At 41.6% G+C, this 15,447-nt stretch overlaps 2 protein-coding genes across 2 annotated transcripts in view; one reads left to right on the top strand and one right to left on the bottom strand.

Moving 5' to 3' along the window:
• The window catches only part of CCDC177 (coiled-coil domain containing 177), a 48,416-nt gene that overhangs the window by 19,055 nt on the left and 13,914 nt on the right, over positions 1-15,447 (bottom strand). The window lies entirely within an intron of this gene.
• Positions 6,290-15,447, top strand: part of SUSD6 (sushi domain containing 6) — a 73,119-nt gene continuing 63,961 nt past the window's right edge. The window contains exon 1 of the mRNA XM_005417537.3: positions 6,290-6,460. The gene's annotated coding sequence lies outside the window, so the exon portion shown is untranslated. The remainder of the gene's footprint in view (positions 6,461-15,447) is intronic.

Here is a 15,447-nt window from a genome sequence, read left to right on the forward strand (position 1 = left end):
GGGAAACACAGGGAAAGTGGTGGCTGAGATGAAGGTGGTAGTGGAGGCACTGCTGCGGACAATTCAACGTGAGAAACTTTGTGTTTGCTAGGTTTTCATCTTTGCTTGCTTCTTTGTGGTGCTTTAACACTGCCCGGAGGTCAGAGCTTCCGTAGCAGCTGCCTTTACACGTGTGCAGTGCTTAGGCTGAGCTTCTACTTGTGCGTGTAACAAATCTATGGTAAATCCCCCGTGGAAGACCTGGAACTCAAAAATAGCCGTGCTAGGCTTCTCAGAACCGACAAGCAATAATTGTTCTAAGTATCCCTAAAATTGGGTAAAGGATGAAAAAATACCATAGTAAATTGTTCTTATTTCTAATATACGAATGGAAATAGTGATACAGGGTTTCAGCTTTGTAGTGTTCTTTTAAACAGATTAATGCAAATACAGTAGTTTCAAGTGGGCGTATTCTCAAGGGGGTTACGTTATTGTGGGGAACAGACATGATCTCAGTGTAGTTACAGTAACACAGATTTTGTTGAGTGAAAGGGAGCGAAAGGAAGTAAATATATAAATTAAAAATATTCTGAAGTAGTTAAGAGCTAAACTGAGCCGATGGGCAGAGAGGATCTTGCACTTGTCTGTTTGCGCTTCCTAGTGGCTTTTTGTGTGTGTTCCCATAAAAGCTATTATGTAATGGTGCTTCTCTTGGCAGGAATCTATTGTCACCGTAATTCCTGAGGTTTCTGGAGCAATGCAGCTTGTTCAGAAGAGTCGTGGTCAGAACAATAGCAAGAAAAGTTCTTAAGAGGAGGTGTTTAACCTCTTTAATTTTTCATGCAGTAGGACTAGGCTCAAGACATCTGGATCTTTCCCAGAGTATCTTTGCTGTCCTCTGTTGTTCAGCTTGTCTTTCTCTTCTCCTAGGCTGCGCTATAGCTGTCGGGCACCAGCTAGCTGCTTACATCTGCATCAGAGCTGGGAAAACATTGACTCTCCCCTTTAATAATATTTGTTATACTTCTCTTTGTAGTGATTTTGTCTTTTCCCCTCTGAACAGATGCAAAAGTGATATAGTTAAAGCACTTAACTGTTGCTTAGACAAGAAAAAATCTTGAGATAATGGAGAAAGGGAACTCTCCCAGTTCTCATCTCTAGTTTGAACTTGTCTGTATACATCAAAGGGAGGCAAAATGCCTAAGCAGAGAAGGAATTTACATATTAAATGCCAGTGCTCTAAGGATTTGTGCTCTCTGTGGTGTCTGTAGTTTATCATTGATTTCATGCACCTCTTCAGGTGTCTGCCATAAATCTCTGTAAGTCTGCCTCCTTTTCTTCTTTTCATGACATACTTTTTTTGGGGGTATATTTTCATGAAGAGAGAATAATTCTTTCTAGTAGTGTAATCTGGTGGCTGGTTGTGGCACTGGCAGCTTTACAGATCATACTTTTATCTTTGTAACTCTCATGTTGTTTCTGGTAGTAATTCTCTAAGCAAAACTTTGAGAAAGAACTAGTTTTCTTTTTCTTGTTTGCAGTTTCATCTTCCCTCTTACATTGGCTTGTCCAGTTATTTAAATGAGTGTTTTATGGATTACTAGAAAAGACAGTACCATCTGAAAGTAGGAAAGTATGTTTCTTTAAGAGCCACTGGGTGAAGGATGTGCTTTAAAGATCTGCAACTTAATCTAACTAGATTTTAAAATTGAAGGTCACTGTAGAGCGAAGTGAGCACATGATAAGGGAGCCATAACCTCCTCTTAGACAAGTTACTGTCAAAAGCCAGGTGCCCCCATATCCTCTTTAAAGGCAGATTACTCTCTAAAGTATGGGTCTGGGAAAGTACTAATCTCAAGACAGAAATTTCCCAACCGCAAATGTAGCAGAGACTTTGGCTCTGTCCCCTGCTGTCTCTGCTTGTCATGCAAATTGACCACCTGCAGATTTTGAGGAGGACTCAATGCCCTTGAGTTGTGCCGTGCTCCGTGTCTCTGCTGAAACAGTTTCCACACAGTTATCAGCAGTTTATATTTAGTGCAGTGTGTGAAGGTGGATTGAAATGCCTGCTTGAGCAGAGCTGCCTGGGCAGTCAGCAAGTAATGGTAACTGGAGTCACTAAGTGTGCGTCCTGCCTGCAGCGTAGTGGTTTTGGTGGAATTCATTTTGTCTTGGGGTCAGGGTTGTTTTCTGCTGCTTTGCTCCTGCCTCGAGAATTTTTTCAACTCTCAGTGAGAGCAGCCTGCCCATGGTCTTAACCTCAGCTGTGCAACGTCCTAACCATAGATTTGGGTTTCTGTGACTGTTTCTGTTGCGTCACTTCTGCTTTTTATCGGTGTACTTGCTCACACCACAGCCGCCTACTGCTGTACTGCCCAAATACGGCTCTTGCTTGTTCTGCTTTTGTGAGCAAACGGATGTCAGTTGCTGGCCTCTGTCAGTCCAGGAAGGCTGGATGCTGCACTCGGGGTCTGTGTCAGGCCACTGCTGTTGTATTTTTTTTCCCTTTTGAAAGTTGCATCTCTTTTTGCTTGCCTGAGATACTTCCAGAGAAGCCTATTATCTGTGAATAACTGCATGAAAGGACAGTAGCTTGGAAGCCTTTCTCCAAAGTTTCCTGAACTATGTCCTTTTGTGCACTCTGCTTGGCGCGAGGACTCCCTGCAGCTCCTCTTCCCTCTGAGCCACTTGTTGGCTGCTGTAACCAGCTGATCCCAGCTGATCAGGCTTAGCTGGGAGAGGCATCTTTCGCTGGCAGGGTTGGTCTCACAACCTGTTTGCCTGAAAGACTGGGAAGGAGGGAGGAGGGGCAGCAGGGATTGAATTCTGCTTTAGGAATATGTAAATATACATTTCCTAGAACAGAGAAAGGGAAAAATTAACCCATATATAGCAAAGGATTGTGATATTACTTACAGTAGATTTCTTTTGCCAAAATACACTAGTCTATAATTATGTCTAGTTGTCATGAGAAGTGTCATGTCCTAGAAATGCCATCATACGTGTTTAATCTCGTGTTATTAAGTTACTCTGGGTACAAGTAGAATTATTTCAGATGTAACAATTTAACCTCCAGCACAGAGTGTTGTAGTTGGGAGCAGGTAGATTACTTCAGTGAAGCATTCTCTGTCTTTTTAAGCCTATCTGTGTAATTCATCTGGCTTTGCTAGTCTGTAGTTAATGTAGACGGTATTTTCCCTGACTCTGCTAGAAGTCTTGTTTATGCAGCTGCAAAAATTGATTTTAACTTTAATCAGTAGAAATACTTCCTATAAATGTCTGGAAGTGAGCTTTTGTATGTACGAGAAAAGTTTTCCTCTGCCATTCATATGTTGGCTGTTTTGTTATTGAGCAGTGGCAGCTACTGCTCTCTCACAGGAAGCTTAGTGCTCTCACATGGCTTACTACATGATGCAGTCTGCAAAGTCTGTTGTCAGACCAAGCATAGTGATGCTAATAAGAGACCAGTGAAAGCCTGGCCTATTGTTTGCTTGCTTATTTATTTATTTTAAATATTTGTGTGTAGTAATTCAAGACAGTTTTTTGAGGAAGCTCACATTGAAGAGCTGCAGGACCAGGAGTTAGAGGTGTAAAACCCCTACTGCTTTCCCACTCTCTCAGTTGTCCCCCCAGTTTCTCTTTCCATGTGTGTTGAACAGTGGGCAGGCTCCAAAAGTGGAGCTTTGTCTGCAGCACAAGGGATCTCTGTGTCTCGTGTCACTCTGGTGATTCCCCGAGGGGAGCTGCTAGCGTGGCAACCAGCCCATCAGCTGTAAATTGGCTTCCTGGTATAAGTGAGTGTTGAGTGGAATGGGTTGGTCATCACTGCTGTGGTAACCTTGTAACAAGGCAAAGTACAGCTTTTGGAGCTGGTTGAGCAGAGTCAAGGGAAATGGGCCACTGGAATCACTTTCATGTGGTAAATAAAACACCACAGCACGTCATATTTGTGCTACAGAATAGAATGGCTTTAATTCTTACAGTGTTTAAATCTTACTTGTCATAGGAGTAACTTCCTTGTAGGCAGTTGAACTTTGCAGGGCTGAAATGTGCACCATTTTAACCTCATGTTCAGAAATGAACCAGCTTCAATACCGTGTCTCTGTTCATAGCTCCCTTAGCTTACACTTCAGAAGTGCCAGGACCATTTGGAAAACTTCAAAGCCATTTACATTTTTCCTAAACTAATTTTCCTCACAGTTTATAATATTGCTGTGCTTCACTGCAGTTCCTGTTTTTTCCTTGCATTGATTTAATGGGATTTTGTAATAAAATGAGTGGGAATTGCAAGAATTTCTGATCAAAACCAAGTTTGCAGACTGTTTGGGAATGAAGATAGAAAAGAAGTTATGTTGGTATATTAGATGTTTCTGCAGGACCTTTAGGAGTACATAAGTTTTAAGAGGTCTTTTAATTGGTCTTTAAAAAATCAGCAAGCAAACCAAAACCAAACAACACCCTTCCCAACCCTCCAATTCCTGTGAGTGAGCTTGAGGATGATCTTAAAGGCTGCTTGCTTTGAAAGGAGCTGTATGTGTAGTGTTAAACCTATAAGTTAGTGAAATGCTTGAATATCTTCAACATATTTATGCTCTTTGGGTTTTCTTTTCTCTGTAAATAACTTCTTAAAAGTCTTCAAGGACAATATATTAGAGCAGCCCCCACTAATACAGTTTTATGAGGGGATGTGTTAGAATCCCCTTTGGATATTGGAGCCCATTTGTGCTGACCACTCTCAAAAGGCATTTTATTTGTGAGACCCAGTAAGGTGCTCTAATGTTAATTAAAACACCTCCCCCCACCCCTTCTTTAAAGGAAAGTGCATACTGGGTATGTGTGGCTCTCTAATGAGCCAAAAGCCAGCTGATGTTCAGTGAAGACAACAGTAAGTTATCATTCTCTGCTATGTATGGATTCATTATATTTGAAAGCTAAGACAGAAACTGCCTCTAAAATACCCTGTATAGGTTATTCTTTGGTGCTGATACGCAGACTGAGGAGAATCTCTTCTGTGCCAAAACACCAGCCTGGGAGGGTGATTGACATATCTGCTTTTCAAGAGAAGTGTCAAAATTGCAGAGCATTGCTCAGAGCGTATGAAAGCTTCACTTCTCCATCTGCCGCCGCATATGCCACGGGCCAGCCAGTGGCCATGTGTGCGATCATCCTGAAAGCTTTAAAGGCAGCTTCTCTCTGAGGGCCCCTCACTCCTTTTCAAAGTCCAAAAAGGGCATGCTGCTTGCTTCAGGAAAGGGAGGGTCCTGTTTTCCCTAAGGAAAATCAAGTAGTATGTCTTTATAAGCTATAGCACTATTGCAAAGAGCTGCATGATCCTGAAATGTTGCGGACTCATTCTGTGATGTGCAACAAAAGCGTGCTGGAGACTCATTGCAAGCTTTTCCCCGGTATATGAGTAGACTACAAAACCATACAAACTTGCTAACAGAGATTAATTAAAAATAATTTCATGGGTACAGGGAGCAGGGTTGTAAGATCAGGGTTTGTCTTTTTGTAAGCATATCAGAGATGTGAAGAGCAGTTTGCTGGGTTTACTTTTAATTTCATTAGCTGTGAGAACCTTCATCTCAAGTCTGTCTATGGTTTCCTGTCTTGCAGGGCTTACACAGTTCTGTGACTTAAAAAGCTGACATTTAAATGTGACAATGAAATGTTTAGCAACAAAGGACATCTTTAAGCAGGCTGAACAAAAATTCCTTTCAGCTGCGTAGCTTTTGCTCTTACTTGGATGACCAGTTTTTCCCAGTTCTCAGTTTGTTGTTGTGCTTCCCAAAGTGGAGAAGATTTGTCTTATTAATAGCCATCTTTTTAAGTATTGGAATTGTTAGTAATGCTGAATAAAAACGGTGTATACAGTGATGAGACAATGAAACATACCTGTGAATTTTGGCACTGTGGAAATAAATTTCTGTTATGCTTATCTGGGAAGTATGCAGTATTTGCAATCACTGAAAGTGCATGTGTGTATCTGATGGCTGGACTTGATGTAGTTTTAGTATGTGTATTTTGGGTTACTTTGGGGAAGATTCTGTCCTGCTGAAAAAAACCCCATCAAGCAAACTTGAATGCTGCTGAAAAGTGTTTTTGGTAGTGTTCTGCTACACTTGAAACTGTTCTCTTCTTATCCTTGAGATTTTTAAATGGAGTGTGTGAGGATAGTTTACATATTCTTTAATTTTGAGTAACTTGTGCAGTACATCTCAGACTCAGATCTGAATTTTGTGAGTAACATCTGTACCAGAAGCATAGCTGTGTGCCTGTGTCCTAAAAACATAATAGAACTACTTCTACCCCTCAAGCTTCCTGCTCTTTTGTGTGACAGAATGCCATTCTCAGTACTTACAGGACTAATACCTGCTTTTTTGTGCAGTTCTAGGTGTGTGAATCAACCTATCATCACTGAATCATCAGTTTAATCTGGCTAACTTGACAACCGTTGTATGCCAGCCTGTATCAATACCAGGTAAGATGAAAGCTGATGCTGTTACTTTGTTTTTCCTGAGTTTTTGCTTTTAAAACCTGCATTTTGTCCAAATGCCATGACTCTTCTGTAAATTCAAGGCAGAATATGCTGCCTTCCATGTTCTCATCCTGCAGTGAGACAGCCACTTGTGTTAGCATGTCTAGCTTTTGAAACAGGAAGTATTCTAAAATGTTCTTAGGTTCTGACTCTTGTAGCCATGCCTTAGCATTTTTATTTACTCCCTGTTAACCTGGTTTTTGTGTAGTTCAGATACCACAAGCTGTGGTTTTTTTTTTCCTTGTATTCTTCACTCTGGTATACCACTCCCTGGTTTTGCTGAAGAAACTACTGAAGTCCTTCCTGCCTTCCAGAGTTAAGCATGCATGATAAGTCACCTGTGCTATATGACCTTTTCTCTTGAACAAAAAATAGGTTTTGTTTTGATTTGATTTTTTTCCCCTACCTGCTCCCAAATGTTACCTTTTAAAACTTATCACAGAAGGATCATACTTGTATTTTGTATATTTGATGTTTTAGTTGTAAAAAGCTACCCAGATACATCGTTCAGAGAATTAAATTATAAAGCTGTTATTTGGACCTCATCCTTTTATCCCCCTTTAGAGAAGGGGTGTAGATTTCAGGGGGGTGAAGTGGGGAGGAAATCCCTTTAATGCTTTCAAGCAGGTTATTATCCAGCACTCTATGGGAGTCCTAGTGCAGACAAACTAATGTGGGCCTTTGTTCTGATGCTAATCAAGATAGGGATAATTCTTCTGACTACACCCTCTTCCCCTCAGAACCCTCTAGCACTGATAAGGTATTAAGCTGCTTTGCTGCCTCTTTTTTTTCTCTGCCTGCCTGATGTCCTTGTTTTCTGGAACTGCTACCTTGAGTGCAAAGTTTCAAGTTTTAAGAAGGCCTCATTAGGAATGTTTACTTAAATATTAGGAGATTTTTTTGGATGCTCCTGGGTGGTACTTTTACACTTCATTTTAATATATATCTTGATGGCTATGTGTGTGTGTTTATTTTTTGAATCATTAAGTAAAAAATCCCAACTCTTTGTTGATGCAGGACACATTGGATTGAATGCAGTGGCATCTTTTGCTACATGTTGGGGATGTGTAACTCAGATTTAGAAGGTATTTTTCCTTCTGTCTCTTCTTGGCCAAAGCAAACAAGTGTTGTTTCTCAGGTGCTTTTAAGGATTCCTTAAGAGACTAACTTCTGATCCCTAGTCCAAAGAGCTCTGTAAGTTTTCTAGAGTGAATGTGTGTGCAGCCTAGGTAATGTTTTGGTTTATGCCAGTAATCTGCTCTCAGCCTAAACATAATCTGCACAGCATCAGAGATAAGCTTGAAACCTAAGTATATAGTGCAATATGACTCTGCCTGTGATGTAACACAGAATATAGTGCCTCTTCACCACATCTTATTTGTGACCATGGGGAAAGGATGGTGGTGAAAATATGGTTATGTCTCATGTGAAAAGCTTGCATCAGACCTAGCTGTTAAAAATGTCATGCAGATCAAGAAGAAGGAAGAAGTGTTTGGAGTTAGCCTCTTTAGCTTTTCCGTGGCAGTAAGAAGCTGATGAGAAGCTCATCCTTGTGCTGCTAAAAGCAGGTCTGCTAATATAGCAGTGCTGTTAGTGATAGTGGGCTCTCTGAGGATCGATGGTGGCAATCCTCCATGGATAATCTCTTTACTCTGGCTGGGCTGGCCTTCTGGTGAATTTGTGAGGAAGTTTGCAGTCTTTTGCTAGGGGCTGTTTCCTCCACAGGGTAGTACCACCTTTTTGGTATCAGTACAGGACAGAGGGCTGGGAAGGATTCAGACAAGTTAAAGATCTTCCCTAGAAGACAGAGATTGCCTATGTGTGCACAGCTAGTGTGAGCATATTGGTGCAATGCTCTCATGTTTCATTTTGGTGTTCTTCCTTAATGCAGAATTGGAGAAGTCCTGCAGTGATGATGTAAAAATCTGATTTCTTTGCAAACTGCCCAATTTTTGCCTATGTAGACATAGAATATAAGTTGAGCCAAAAAACATGTGTGAAAAGGTAGTGGGGCAGAGGGAGAAAGGCTCCATCAGAAGATGCTCAGCTGAGGTGACTGACTTGAAGTGCTTTCTGCCAGTGACTGTGCACAGATGCAGAGTGTACATTTCAAAGTAATCCAGCCTGACTCCTTGATGCAAACCTGCATGGAAACAGTAGCTGTGGGAAGGGGTTTATCAGCACTTCTAAATAATGTTGCTTTTTAAGGTTGATTCTGCTGACAATATCCAGAAGAGACATCATGACCAGATATGGTAGATTTTATGTGGGTAAAATTATGGGCTGGGTGTAACTGCCTTTGCTAGTGCTATTAACCCAACAACTGTTAAATCCCAGGAAATGCTCATTTTCAGAGTGATTGCTTTTACAACCTGAAAATAAAACCTGGAAGATGTATGTGGTGTTGATTTTATCTTTTCTTTACCCTTGATTTGCATTTGCAGGGCATTTCCAGGAAATGAGTGCCCTGGACTTAGTTATTCATATTGTATCACTTTTCAACATCCTGCTCATCTTTTGTGGTTTGAAACAAAGTAAGTTGATCTCTGTTAGCTTGGTAGACATAGCTACCTGTGCCCAGTGTTTTCCACCATCTCCTGCTGGGCATCTTACAGAGTGATGTGCATGCAGCAGGCTTTCCAGGCATTGTTCCAGACAAGCCTTGCTGAATTTGAGATATGTGATAAGATTTATTTTTATTGTCTGATGTACTTGGTGTCAAGCAACCGTACTTGCTAAAGCAAGCTGGTATTTTATAGTCCTCTTGCATTGTGCATTTAATTACTGCATAACTGATACCTTCTGTGTCAAGCATACATTGATTTTGTGGGTTTTATGCCAACATTGATTTTGGGGTTTTTTATACCATTTGTTTAACAGTCTCCCAGTACATAGGGAAATTTTGCACCCTCTTTCTACTTAAAGTAGTACTTGGAGCTGTTGAGAAGTATTCAGCTTAGAAAACACAGTGCTGTGTCTTAACAAGGGCTTGTGTATATCCTAAACTCTGAAGATAGAGCCAGGCACTGTCAGAGTGCTCAGAGAAGTTAAAGGCAACACTTTCTTCCCTTTCAGCAGCTCACACAGACTGTTCAATTTGTTTAATCTCTGTAAATGGTGAATTTTATAGGATGGATACACTAACAGAGGGTTTTTTTTTTTGTCTTCCATGTCACAAAAATCAATATTAAATGTAAAGTCAGTGAATTTTATCTACACTTTTTTTTCCTCTAGGACTCACAATTACTTTAGTCTTTTTTTGTCGTTGGCTTCTTCTTGGCTATGGAGCCAAAAATGTCATATGTGATGATGGTAGAATTCCGTCTAAGTATAGAAGGCAGCCTGATTTTTAAATTGAAAAAAAAGATTTTGAATGTAGGTGAGGTTCAGGAGGACAGTGAGATATTTGAAGGAAGCTTTTTGAAGCTGGCTTAATACTTTAGTATACTGAGATTATCCCATGAGTTCAGTAGAGTTACTTCAGAGTGGCACCATGAAAGGTGATTGCTGTTATACCCTCACCTGATGTTGGAAACACTATTGCAGAGATCCTCTCCCCTTTTGGCCAAGGGAAGTACAACAAGAATGTTGCACCCAGAGTGTGCGGAATGCCTTAAGGAGTGAGACTGTGCCTGCTAGCCAGGAATTGGATACTGAGAAAGCTATTTGACTTGCACTGCCTGTGAGAACAGAGACTTATAGCTCTGGAGGTGAGACTCTATTAGTGTCTCAGGAAAAATACCTGTGAGGTTAGGGAAATTGATTAGTGTAGGCAGTATTAATGCAAGCTTTGTATAGTGCCATGAATGTTGTGTAGCTGCTGCCTGGCTTCTCTGCAAGCTTCCCGCCTTTCAAAGCACCTGCAGGAAATGGCACAGTAAATTAGATGAGCTTGTTTTGATCACTTGTGGATTTTTGCACACCTCTATGTGTGCAATTTTTGAGGGTAGATCAGTTTCCTCAGTATGTATCTGTCTGTAATCAAGGTGTAATCTACAGTGTGCTAGGCAGTGCTCCCAAGGGAGAACACAAATCCCAGTCAAAGGCCAGTGACATGTGATGGCGGAAGGTAAGGGGAAAAAAAGGCAAGTTAAAATGTAACTAACTAAAGCTGAAATAGCCTGTTTCTTTTATGTGACCTTGCTCTTAAGATGTTGGTGATATGACTACATTTGGGAAGACAAACCTTGCCACCATCCACCAGTCTCCTGGTGTCCAGGAGCTAGTTCTTGGAATGCAGTGATGTTCATTAGTTTCCTGTGAGGAAAAATTATCATTTGGCTGTAGGTTTTTGCCTTTAGGCTATGTTTGGCAAAATAAGTTTTAGGTAAATTTAATCCAGTTTGCTTTTTATTGGTATTAAAACTTAAGTCCCATTCATTCTCCTTGGCCTTTCTATGAAGAAGATTGCTGGAGTGAGCCTTGCACTTGAATAACTTGTCTGTGTTCTGTAGGTAACTCTGTAGCAAAGGATGGTCTTATTTGATGTCTTCTGGAAGAAGAGCTAAAATAACTGAAGTACATAAGCAAAAGCTCACTGAGTAAAAATTATATGCTTCCACAATTAATGGCTCTTTCCAGTGCAGTAGGGTGTAACATGTGGCTGCTGCATGTCTGTGTGTGAGACTTCATTATGTTGTGGTTTTCCCAATGTGTAAGGCTGTAAGGTTGCCAAGCTGGTGTAGGGTTGTGCCAGCCACACCAGGCACACGGGGAGGAAGTGACCTTGTAGGTATGCAGGGCGCGGGCAGCTGCAGGGAGGAAAAGCATTTAGGTGCTGCTGCTGATTTCTTTCTGCTCAGAGCAGTAGCTCTGAGCTAGACCTTACCTCCTTTTGCATCAGAGGAGTGCCGCCTCACCAGACTTCACTGGGCAGGAAAGCTGAAATACTTGGTGTTCCAAAAACAAAAATCCCGTTGTTGTGGAGTTTCTTAATGCCTCATGAGCAGACTACGTAAAGGGACTTGGTCAACTGGAAATTGCTATCTTTGCAGAAGTTTCTCTCTATTTATTTGTGTAAGATTATGAAAAAGTTTGGAGGGTGAAATGTTACTTTACTTTTCAGATCATAGCGTGCTCATTGACATAGGCGTGGTTATTTTAGTATCCCACAGAATACATCTTGTCCTTCCAAATTTGAAGGCTTGGCTATGCTGCTACTTTTCTTCTCTGTGCTACATGAGGTGATGAGCAATCAAGCTGTCCTGTATCTAAAGTTCAGACCTTGGCAGAGCTGCTGGGTGGCATTGCTTATACATGAAGCTTCTTTTAATTTGCAGGGGAAAAAATCCTTTAATTATTGGGTAGGTGACAAATATACAGATCAAAGTGAGACTTTTGAGGCAAAGCATGGCTTATAAGGTAGAAGTTTCCTCAGTATGGAATGAGGAATCATTCCTCATGGCTCTTGTTATGAAGTTTAGTGTTGGCACTACAGAGCTGAGGACAGACTTGGGAAAAGACAATGTAAAAGTCTTTGTCTGTCCTGTGATATATTGGCCTTGTCCCCTTGACCTCCTTATCCTTGGCAGAGGGCAGGTGCCACATGCAGAGCAACTTCAGCCACTGTCATTTTCTGCAGTGTGCTTCTGCTGAGGCAACGCACACAACTGCTGGTCTGCTCTGATCTTTTCTTCTTACGCTTCCACATGCAAAGGGATCACTGTCCAGCTCTGGTTTCAGGTGATCCTAAATAGACAAACTATCCCAAGTTTCACACAGGGAAACAATGGATTTTAGTTGTCTCCACAAAATCCGCCTTTTCTGGAAACTGTAGCAAGTCTGCTATGGTTTGACTGCAGTTAGCCACAAGCAGAGTGAATGATACTAGACAAAAAAAAAAACCTAGGAGTTTTTGTTATGGAAGTCCATTTTAGATCTCTCCCTGTATCCTTTGGCTTGCTACAGCCTTTCTGATTTGCTAAAACTGTGGTACAACCTTTCTGATTTCCCAGACTATTGATTGCCCTGTGTCTGAAAATGCATTTAATTATGAGATGCTTTTATAGGCAGTAGTTTTCCTTCTCACATGGAAGAAATGGAGACTAGAGATCTTGCAACAAATTGATTTTGAGTTACTTCTGGTGACAGAGAAAAACTTGCATAACAATAACATAAACTATGTGCAGAAGCCTGAGTTGCAGAAGGCTTTAGGTTCAGAAGCCTGCATTCACCTTTCAGCTTCCCTAGGTTTCTACACCACACGAGTGCACCGTTTCTTGCTGCACTTTGGTGGGAAATGTACCCTTTTATAGTAGAATCATCAGTAAATGATGAAGGCAAAACATGTAAGAAAATGACACTTTGTTCTACAAATTCATCATCAAAAGCTGGCTTTCATAAGCTTAAAAGATAAAACTCCTGGTCCTAAGATGAGACTTCTAGACAACTCTCTCAGGAAGTACTTAGCCTAGCAGTAGCTAAAATTCTGATATGTCATCTCCTTTTGCCTCTGGCACTTTCTGGCTGTGGGGCTGTAAAGCCAGATATTTGCTGATGGGTCTCTTCTGTGCTGCATTGCTTTTTCCACCTACTGCTTGGGAGGAGGCTGAAGAAGCCTTTGCTGTGTCAGCAGTGGACTTGAACCCCACACAAGAGCTGTACACCAGGTATCTGGGACACTGCCTTTGTGTCTTCCTGTAAACAAGTGCTGGCTCTGCTGGAGACACTTTTGGATTACTCTGCATATAAGGATGTTCATCTGTGGCTTCCTCCCTGAATACCCTTCTGTAGGCAGAGAGCAAATACAAAGGGAGATGTATGGGTCAGGGCAATAATATACTTGGATTCACACCGGAGTGTTTTAAGGAGGTGGAGAGGGGAGGCTGGGACATGTGATGTGAATGGATCTGGGAAGTAATGCTGGCACTAGTTAATCTGGCCTGTCATTTTTCATTTTATTTACTCCTGGCGCTTGATTGTCAGACTAGACTTTTATACTGTGTTCTCTTTGTGGCTTAGACTGCTCAGCACTGCAGCAAAGTCCTTCTAATCCTTTTTGCTATCTGTCTCTGGCAACGAAAACTCAATTGACAAACTGAATACTTGAATTCCAGAGAGCAAGTGTGGATTCAGGCTTGGGAAGAATGAAGAACCAGCAAATATGGCAAGATCTTGTTGGGAAGGAGGGACTCCTACAGAGGTGAATTAACTTGTGTGCTGTCTTGGCAGCTGTTGAGGGCCTTTGCTAGTGTCAGGGGTCTTAGCTGCTTCCACAGCTAAATGGTACCCACCAACAGATGTTCAAATAGAAAAAGGCGTTATTGATATGGTTTGGATTTTTTGATGAGACAATGAGAATGCATTAAGATTGTTCCTCTTGCCTTGTAACTTTGCTGCATGGCAGATCCATGTGTGTGTAGCACTGCAGAAATAGGAGCTTTCTCAGCTGGCGGGCAAGTGTTCTGCAAGATGTTGGAAACATTGCTGCCATGCTCCTGCCCTCACATTTGTTGAAGAAAGACGTGTTTCTTGGTGCTCTGATTGGAACCAACTGTGTTGGTTGCAATTCTGAGCAGTTCTTTCATGAACTGAAGATTGCTTCACCGTAGTGGTTGAGATATACTGTACTAACCATGCTTACTGCTGCCAAATACTGCAGAGCTCCAGAGTGCTAACTGTAATCTGCTGGTGACAAAACTGGTTTTTCAGTGTTGCAGCTCTGACTTGGCTTGGTGGATAAACCAGACTTATGTTAGGACTAAGCAAAACTCCTACATAAACATTCTCATCCTCTTCTTCCTGGCATCTTGACATAGAAAGTGCCCTGAGTTTGACAGTCTGGGCCAGAATACTGAAAGTACCAGTTCCTTGGAAGGCCATATCTGGACTGGGAATGCTGTGTCTGTAACAGGGAAAGGGGAACAGGCATTTTTCCTCTTAACTTGGAAGGAATGACCTATTACTTTTGCTTTTAAATATGAATGAACTCATTCTCCTTACCTCAGATATTGGCCATATGGTATTCCTGGTAAAAGCAGCAGATGTTCTTCTGCTGTGTTTTGCTTTGGTACACAATTTCTCTTTGTTTTTTTTCTGTCCTGTCTGCAGTAGGCTGTGATATTGCTCATCCTGAGTGTATCAGGTTATTGCCTTGATTTTCTAAATGTTCATTTAGAGATAGGACAGGGGGTGCATGAAATGTTGCTTGGGTAGTGGATCTGATGTCTGTGTGTGTACTGGTGTAAAAACCATGGTTATCTATGCTCAGCTCAATAGCTTCTCTTTCTGTTTTACTGTTACTTATGACCTTTCACTTTGGTCTTCAACATAAGAAGGTGTTCCAGCCCACCATGGCGTTGGGCAGTCTGGATGCAGTTTGATGACTGCACCCATAAAGTGTTGTTCTCTGAGGTGTCTTTTGTTTGCATGGAGTATGGAGTACTTGTCACAGCACCCACTTGTGACCAGTGTGTCGATACTTTATCTCTTGCTTTAGTTCAGAAGGCCTGTGGCAGTCACATGGGGCGAGTCCCCTTTGGGGAAAACATGGGTCTCTAGAGGATAGATTCTGTCTTTCTGATGAAAGAAACAGAAGTGAGGAGGTGCTTACCTCAGGCCCAAGGGGTTTGCCTCACATCATGCACTGAAGAAATGTATAGTAAGGAACTGCCCTTCCTGTCTGTGTTCAGAAACCACTAGTCCTTCCTGGAAGACTTGTGTCTGGGTGCTCTTGGGCCTGTTGTTTTCTGTTTGGTGCTGTAAGTTACCTGTGATGGTTTGTGCGCTCTGCTTAGCATGTGAGGGCTTGTAGTTCTCACACTCAGTGAGACAAGGTGGTCTTGTAGGAAGCTTTAACTGCAAAATACTGTCACTTTCAGGTACTTCCAAACTTAGTGGCCCCTTAGCAGAGCCAGTCAACAGACTGAACTCTTTTAAGTATCTGCTTGTGAAGGAGACTGAAACCGAGAGTGCTTTGTCTAAGGGGGAAA

Source organism: Geospiza fortis, unplaced genomic scaffold (genome assembly GCF_000277835.1).
Source record: "Geospiza fortis unplaced genomic scaffold, GeoFor_1.0 scaffold54, whole genome shotgun sequence".
NCBI lineage: Eukaryota > Metazoa > Chordata > Aves > Passeriformes > Thraupidae > Geospiza > Geospiza fortis.